Genomic DNA, 9,818 nt, shown 5'->3' with positions numbered 1-9,818 from the left:
TATCCTCTCAATCGGAAACCAGCAGCCCAGGCACATCTCAAAGCAGAAGTTCAAGTCTACGTTCATATGTTGGGAGCCCCAAAATAAACAACAAAAAAAATCAAGCAGTTCAACCAAAACCGAGGCAGAAGTTCAGTTACATCTATTGGGGCAAAAACATTCAACACATGGATACTGAAAAATGATGCAGTACATTGAAATTCACAAAGCAAATCATTCTTCACACCAAATGCATTTGTCCACAAATATCATAAGTAATAGTGCTGCACCTATAGATACACAAATCACTAAAAACATTCTTACAACCAAATCTTTACGGAATTGTTCCAATCATTATCAAACCTAAAAATCTGTACGAAATCAAATCTACAATGAAACTAATGCTTCGAATTCACGGGCCAAACGACTGGATCTCGTTAGGGAGCTCTGAACGCACGACTTCATTGTTCTCGCTAAAAATCAGAGTGTGCATGAACTCAGCAATCCAGTCATCTGCAGCAGCCTGCAAACAAAGAAAGGTGAAAATGATGGTTTAGTAACGGATATCTAAAACAACAGCAGGAGCGTCTCAGCAAAAACACACAAGAATAATCAAAGGATGATGAGACAAGAACAAAGACAGAACATACTTCCACATCACCAAAATCTTCAACAATCTCATCGCCATCATACGAAGAGCTGAACTTCACGGCAAAGAAACCACAATCATTACTCTTCTGCTTCGGAACGTCGATGAAAGTCGGCCTCTTTGCAATAGTCACCCAGTTAGGCTGCTTGCTCGCCTTGTATGCAGCCTTGCCGTACACCTCCTCGAGCAACCCAACAAATCTCTTCATCTGCCGGAAATAACAAAATTAGATGAAGTCAAAAACATGTTAACCAAAATAGTTAAGTTCAGGTACATAAAAAAGCGACACTTGCATAAGATCCACCTAAAACAAAATAGCAGAAGTTCAACTTCTAAATGACAGTCAGTTCAAGCAATATTACCAAAACAGAGACATCAACATATTTTGTCAACACAAGGCATAATAACCTTCGTGTCAAACAAGAGAATGTGAAAGGAGGTTCAGGCTAAGAAACACTCACTGTATTTTGGCAGTCCCCGTGGAAACTCGATCGCAACGTTTGCATATTATCGTCAGAAAGTGAATCAAGGATGTCAATGCTCCCACGATATCTATTCACCACGTACACACTGTAGTGCGCCATTGTGCCAATTGGCTTGAAGAGAATCAAGAAAACCTGCCAAGAATGAAAGGACCGGTGAACACAAACTATAAAAGCATATGTACTGAAGAACCAGCATGAACAAAAACTTCTTGACAAACTCAGCAAAAGGATGCACATGAAATTAAAAAAAGCAAGGGTTATGAAAACCTAACCAGCTTTGCGTTAAGAAGGTCTTCTTCCTTACGAACAAACATTGGGAGAAGACCAGCTGATTTTTTTGCATCAAACTTTGGAACTGTTGCACCGAAGAAATCATACTCCAGGCAGTACTGTGCATTCACAAAAACACAATTAAAACACTTCCCAAAATGCTACTACAACAAAACTAAGGCAAAAAGAAGGAGATAGGGGTGCAAAGAACTAAAACCTGTATGAAGTAGGGACTGAGTACAACCCTGTTAGCACTAGTGAATATCTCAGAGGTCTCCGGCTTATCCTTCAACAAATTTATGAGATAATCCATTATGTCTCCTTCGATCTGCTGCCCTTCACCGAAAAGCGTATAAAGGACACGTCCTGTGAGGTCAATCACATTCGCAGGGATGGTAAACATGCAGTAGCTTGTCCTGCAGAATACAAAAGGATGGTAAAAAAATATTAGAAGTTCAGATACAACAACAAACAGAAGTGCAGACACTATAACTCAAAAGGCAAGAGGAGACATAAAATAGAAGTTCAGATACTACAACAACGGCAGTTCAGACAATACAACAACAGAAGTTCAGACACTACAACTCCAAGGCAATGGAGCGACAGATGAGGGTAACTCACTCAGAATGCTTCTCCAGACCTTTACTCAACACATACTGTTTCAACTTCCGGGCCTCGGATAGATGAGGGTAACTGTATTTTTTCAGGGGAGCGACAGGAGAACGCCACTTCAAAGGCAATCTTGCTGCTCTCTTGGAGGAAGTTATGTTCCCAGACTCAACTATCGGTTTCGTCCTGGTGATCACAACATTCTTCCCACCTCTACTAGCAACAATACCAGCAGCACATTTAGCATTCTTTGGGTAAGCAATCTTCTCAAAATCATCATCGAACAAAATCACTTCTGCTTCGGCTGCTTCGACTCCATCAGCCTTCCTGTAGCAAGGGGTTTTTGGAGTACCACGAATACCACCAGCCTGCTTCCCCAACTTGGAAGGAATAAGGGTCCGAGGTCTGTCATCTTCTATCGGAGCTGTACTCATCGGTTCCTCCGTAGGCTGGTATGCCTGTGACCCGAGGAATGAGTAGTGGTAATCGGTCAGCTCCAACGGTTCCACTATCAAAGAAAAAAGGAAGAGAAAACATCACCATTAAATACAACTGAAGTTCAGGAACATCACAATGTGCAGTCCAACTAATAAACATGACATGGTTACTACTCAAGCTGACCTAAAAAAATTAGTTGCAGTAAAAAACTAAACAAAGTTCAGGCACAACTAGAGGCACAGTTCAAGATAAACTGATGAACTGTAAATCATTCAACTACAGCTAACAAAACCATAGAAAGGCATCATCTCTCAAGTTCAATTATAAAAGAAAATGCTCATGTCCATTTAAGCAAAACAAAACACACAAGCAAAATTAAAAAAGATAGAAATGAAGTTCATGTACAAAGAAAATGCTACTCTCCTTCCGAAACCAGCAGCCCAGCCAGACCTCAAGCAGAAGTCCAAGTTCAGAGAAAAATATGAAGTTCAGGTAGAATAAAAGATGCAGTGCAGGTAAGCAGTACAAGTTCCAAAATACTTACATGTGTCGTAGCCAAACAGAGCTTGGAAGTCTGTCTCAAACAGGTTACAAGAAGCAATTGAGTACAGCCACGTCTTCCTGATATCCGCGGTATTCTCATGGGAATAATTTGCAAGAACCCCGTCATGATACGAATTAACATTCGTAAGCATGAAGAATCCGCAGTCGATGCTGCCATCAAACGAAGTACAAGAAATAGTGTTAGGACAGATAAAGAAAGCCAATGAATTAAACACGTCGCAGCTTAAGTACAACTACAGTTAAACTGATGTGATAAAGAGAAAAAGTCGAACTCATACTTGTTTTGCTGCTGGGGGACATCAATCCAATCCAGAGGGAAATTGTCGATGCTAATAGGACTGAAGGGTTTCTCCCTGTCGTTGCTGGCATCCTTCCAAAGCCTCTTGATGTTGTCGGTCATCCATCGAAACAGGCGTACCACACATTCATCTTTTGGTCCATAGTAGGAATCGAGAAGCTCGAACCTTGAATTTTTCAGGTCAAGGAATACCGACACCCAATGACCGACACCACCCATGGAAGCAGGAAGCTCAGGCGGGTCAAAAGTAGGGAAAACAACCTGAAGCATCATAAACACACGAATCATTAAAAAATGAGAATTAATATCAGAACGGTACAAAAGAAAAATAAAACAAATATTAACACAGTGGATCGCACTGCAAAACTAATACAAAGGCAAAGAACAAGATATTGCATACCGAATCATGTGCATCCATGCTATCTAGACCACTCGCCATGAAGTACTTCCTCACACTGGAATCAAATTGACCTCTAAAAATCTTGTCCTAAAATAATGCAGACAACACCAACATATGAAAAAAAATACAAAAATGAGACGAACAAGTTTTAACTAAAATGGTAAGGAACAAAGACATATTTGCTACCAGGAATGGTTGACTTACACAAACCCAATACGGCAGGATGAGTTTATCCGATCCCTGGTACTTCGCACGTAGACAATAGAGTGCACACTCAGCCACATTAGATGTAAGCATTCCGCGAGGACCAAAAGATATTGCGACTTCTTGAACAGAAGCTTCACACTCCTTGTTTTGGAACATAATCATTGATCTAAAACAAGCGAATAGAAAGTAAAACAAGTTAAGCAGCAGGAACTCAGGAAGTTCATAACACATATTAGCACAGAAGTTCAGCTATATCACAACAGGCAGTACAGTACAAAAGAGGCCAGAAGTTCAGCACCAGAGAAGCAAAAAAACAAGAAGTTCAGGTACATAGAGTGGAGAAGTTCAGGTATGAAACCACAGGCAGTTCACAGGGGGTACATAGATGATGTAAATGTTGAGCAGCTGCACTCACCTCTTGGAACAGTCGTTCCTAAGCCTAGTTACACTGTAATAAAAGTCATCAACCTTCTTTCGCACGACAGCAAGGTCGCTATCTGCTCACCAAAAAGAAAATAGCAATTAACAGCAACACTCAAAGCACATAGATTCACGACAGTTTCAATTAAGACCAACATTCAAGCACAAACATTCAAAACATAAGCACATCTCAGCTGCTACATCAGAAAAGATAAAACACAGCATCATAGACATCACAACCCATGCATTACAAACCTCCACCCACATAGAAAACAGGTTCACTTAACATTCTTTACAACCCACATGACAAACAACAAAACCAGAAGTTCAACTTAGACCACACAGGCAGTTCACAGGGGATATCATGGACTAAACCAAACAACAAAGAGGGAAGGGAATGGGGAAAGAAGAGAGAAGCATGCTCCTCTCTTCATGGATCCCTGCCTAGACCAGTGGCTGCACTGGAATGCTCAACCTCCTCTCCATAGCTATCACTTTCGGTATCTTCATCGTCGTCTCCACCAGACATTGCAGCGTCGTCAGGAAGGACACCAGCAGCAGTTGGAGCAGCTGGAGAATCTGAAACAAGAAAAACTTTTGGTTGTGCCTGTACAGCATTAACATCAACTGATGGCTCTGCTGCAGGAGACTTCTCCGGGCTTGCAGCAGCACTACCACCAGTTTCAATAGCAGACTCAACAGCATCTTTCTCCAAATTGATGTCTCCAGTTGTCTTGCCCTGCTCAGCATTTGAAACCTCGGCGACAATGGACGACTGAGGTTCAGTCAGGACCACCCCGTCAGAGCAGCCGGTGCCTGAGACGGACATGTCTGCAAACTTCTCTGGAGGAACACTAACATCATCATTCTGCTGCTGCAAAAATAAACAGAAAGTCATTAAAAAGGGCTGACTGAACCTCATGCACAGGAGCAGCAAGTCCGTCTCAGGGGCAACAAGACAAATGGACAAGAAAAATGGTACCTCATTTTCACTGCCATGAACCTCATCAACTATTACGCCACTAGCCGGAGCAGGTTCATGCACAGGGGCAGCCTCATGCACAGGAGCAGCTTCATGCGCAGGTAAAACATCCTCCTCAACCCTAGCATCATCATCAACAGCCTAAAAAATAAAAAATCATTTAGAAAACAAATACCTAATTCAGCAAAAGTTCAGATTGCACAATCAGAGAAGGTCAGCTATCACAACTGACACATAATGGAAGTCCAAATACAGTAAACATAGCAGGTCAGATATCAAACTACTCTAAGATACAAAAGGGAACAAAAAAGGGCCAGTCATCGAAGTCATGGAAGTTCAGGTGCTGTAGCAGTTGAAGTTCAGGTTCAATAAACAGATAAGGTCACCTAGGACCACTAGTGCTAAAAATAAACAGTTTATGACACATCAAATCAACAACGCTCGCCTATGACAACAAACAGTAATAACTGAAAGCTAACATTTAACATTGAACATTAGTGCAAACCTCTTTGGTATGCTCCACGTGGCCTCCTTCACGACCCGAACGAACAGAATCCTGCCTCTGAATCTGTCTCACAACAACACTTGCTTCATCTTCAAAAGGCTTGCAACGAGCATCCTGCATTTCCTTGAACAGCCCAACGCTAGTCCGGAGGTGGGAAGTGCTCTGACGAAGCTCTTCAAAAAATTTAGCTTCAATACATAAGACCTCCTTCGAAGACTCAGCATCAAACCCGTGCCCGGGAGGAAGAATCCCATCAACACGACTAAGACGCTCACCAGTCGAAGGAACACGAGCCAACTCCCCACAAATAGTTTCAAGAAGACTGTCAATCCTAACTAGAGAAACATTGGCAGCTTCAAACAAATCCTCGCAAGAAACGCCACATGCAGCACTCACACGGGCAGAAGAACCTCCTGGATCTACAGGGAGGCACCAGTATTAACATCCCGGGAGAATTCAAATCTTGGGGAACTTCCACTCCCTAGGCCGGCAGAACGAGGCATAGTTAGAATAGGATGTTCGATAACCCTAAAGAACACAACCTCAGCCTGTGTCTTCCACTGCATACAAAAACAAAAGTCAACGCTTCGGAAAACAAATGAAGGAACATGGGAACAAAAAATATACAAGACAATACCAGAAGTTCAAGGTAAACTACACAGGAAAGAATAATGCATAGAAACACTCACAGGCAGTCTCCCAAAGACCCAGTTGGCTGGGTCATCATCACCTTTCGTGGCCAAGTCAGCCGCAGCAAGCTCAAGAAGCTTGGCCTGATCCACGAAATTGATGCGAGGGGTCCTCAAGTCAATATTAGGCGTCTTGCCAATGATAAGGTAGTCCAGATACATAAGAAGCGGCGCGATGGCACAGCCTGTCACAGCTTTTCCTCTGCTAGTACCTTGCTGATACCTAACAACAACACTACGAATAACTTCAACAACCAACTGGCAGTAGTCCATGTCTGCCATATCCTCAAACACAAGGTTCTCGGCCATTGTTGCCTCCCTGGACACTCATGTAGACGTTCCAGGGATAACCACCTTCATGAAAACAATAAGGTAAAACACCTGCAGAGCAAGATCATCCTTCGTCTCATCCTTCACAAGTTCAGCGAGGATATTCCGCAAATCCTTTGTCTTGATGTCGTCACTCCTAGCATACACAAGCTTGCCCTTCAACCTCATAACAGCATCATCGAAACCATCATTCGAGGGCCTAGGGGGGGGTATGATTACCTTGAGGGAACCCAAAGAGATGGTGAATAGCATCACTTGTAATACGTATAACCTTGTTCACCTCACCCATGTCCAAAATCATGGCTGAAGGGTCAATCCTTGTGTAGATGTTGCGCATCAAAGGACGTGAAATGTTGGAATCAACCTTCAAGTCAAACACACAACCAAAACCAGCCTTGATAACCCTCGTCTTGTGCCTAGATGGTAGCATTTTCGCACACGTCTTGACCCCTCCTAGTGAGCAGCGAACCGTCTTGTTAAAACGTTTCGCCTCACCTCCTCCTTGCCCACCTTCTTCGGGAGCTTTGCCTCCTCCCTTCCTCCTCGCAGGCTTCTGTACAAGCTAATACAGAAAAAAATACATTGACAAGGAAAAAGGCAGAACAATGAGACACACAACCTTCACCAAACTTCCACTACTGCCTACATATACGCACTACATCTCAGAAGTCCAACCATGTCTACATAGGCAGTACAACCATGTATGACCACGAGTTAACATGCTTTCAAAAATGTTGGAAATTTAAAAAGCAGAAGTTCAAACATGTACACTAAGGCAGTAATCGAACAATGTATCTCAGAAGTCCAACCATGTCTACATAGGCAGTACAACCATGTATGACCACAAGTTAACATGCTTTCAAAAATGTTGGAAATTTAAAAAGCAGAAGTTCAAACATGTACACTAAGGCAGTAATCAAAACATGTATACCAACAAGTTAAGCTTATTTCTTCATGTATATACCCAGAAGTCCAACTATGTACACAAAGGCAGAAATACCATAAAAGCAAAGCACGTCGGCTAATTTATTCGTCTATATTGAGATGGAGCAGAAGGTCACCTATGTACGCCAAGGCAGTGCTAAAAACAATAAAACTACACAAATAGCGAAAAATGCTTAAAAAAAGTAAACATGAGACATTCATACCTGATTAGCGGCAGCATCATCATCGTCGTCGTCCTCATCATCAGCATTGAAATCAGCATCATCCTTGTCCTCTGGATTAACACGAGAACGCTTCTTCACACCCTTGTTGACCTTTGCAGGTGGAACCTTGCGCTTCACGCCGCATTTCTTCCCCTTACCAGATGCACCAGCACCAAGCGGGGAAGGTGTAGGCGCGGCAGTGGCAAGCACACGAGGACTACGGCGTGGCGTACCACGAACGCCTAGCCCTTCATCTTCAAGAACTTCTGCAGGCCTTGAAACAAGTGGGCTCCTCCGAGGAGTAACTTCACCAACTACTAGCTTCCTCGCAGCAGTCTTCTTAATTTTCTTCTTAACAGGGACAAACATGCCATCACTGCGACACTGCACGTCTTCCTCAACAATGAGCTCAGCCGCATGAACAGATCCAGGAACATCAGAACCTTTCTCAAGGCAGGCCGCCCTCTTCATGTCAAAATCTTCTCGCTTCTTCCTCTTACGTTGGTCTTCCAGGAGAAGCTGAAAAGGCACATCCTCGGGTTGCGTGACAGGTTCAGTGCCATCAACGGACTGCGACTGCGTCTCTGACATCTGAAGAGAGCACAAAGGATCCGGAACTGAATCACAACCTTTGACTGAGGGAGCCCCCTCCTCAGCTGCAGCAGGGTTTTCTAATAAACCCAACTCAGATGAAACATCGTTGATGGTGTTCACAGCTTCCTCCTCTGTGGACACATCTTCAAAGAACACAAAAAATCGAAGAAAAAAATAAAAAAAGTCATGAACAAAAACAAAAACAAACGACATGAACAATCTAAAAAAAACATGGCTGAAAACTTTAAAATGAAAAGAAAAGGGGTTTCACATACTAGGTGAAGCAAGAGCTGCAAAAGCAAGATCCTTGAGGCTTGAAACATTCTCACGGCTCGAAGCAACCTCGGCAATCAAAGTCAAAGGGATAATGGGTGATTTAGCCGCATCAGATATTGGAGCATTAGTATTAACCTCTGAAGCTCCATCTTGATCGCAGGCATTTTTTCCAGAACTATTCAACTCATCACCAACTACAAAAAATGCAAGTAAAAAGACAGCTGAGTTCTAATGCACAATCCTACACCAAAGGGACTTCTACTTTGACAACAATGTCCAATAACAAGAAGTTCAACAATACCTAACAAAGCAGTAAACACAACAAACAAACTAAAATCTACACACTAACTATAAAAACAATCTACACTCAGAGGGGCTACTACATATAACATGAATGTCCAGAAGTTCAACGATATATAACAAAGTAGTAAACACAAAATGTGCATAACAGAAGTTCAACCAAATTTCATTATGAACAAACAATAATTAAAACCAAAAGTTCAACTATGTGACCCAAGAAAATAGCACATAAAAAATATGTAGCATGACCACAAATAGTATTTCAGAGCCAAACTAAATATCAATACCATGAACATGATAACAAATAAAAAAACAAAGATATACACTATAAATATGAATCATTTGGGAAGTCCAACAACACTTGGTGACATAGTTTCACCTGCAAATCATCAACTAAAAAGTAAGCAACACTACTAACTCAAGCTAAGGGTAAAAAGCATACACATAACCTTTCTTAGAAGTTCACAGTAATAAGAATGGCAGTTCAACAAGAAAACCAAGTGAAGATATGGGCAGACATATATAAGAATACTGCTTTGAAATACAGGATCCAACTACATTAACATACTTGGAGAAGGTTTGGAAGCCATGACAACACAACCCCCTTGACGAATGAAACTCCAAACCCTAGAACAACCTAGTAAAAACAGGGGATAGAATGCATATAGTTAGCAG

This window comes from Triticum urartu, chromosome 2A, assembly GCF_056163025.1.
Source record: "Triticum urartu cultivar PI428250 chromosome 2A, HENAU_Tu73, whole genome shotgun sequence".
In the NCBI taxonomy this organism is placed as follows: Eukaryota; Viridiplantae; Streptophyta; class Magnoliopsida; order Poales; family Poaceae; genus Triticum; species Triticum urartu.
The sequence above is the reverse complement of the archived record's forward strand: the minus strand, read 5'-3'. Positions refer to the sequence as shown.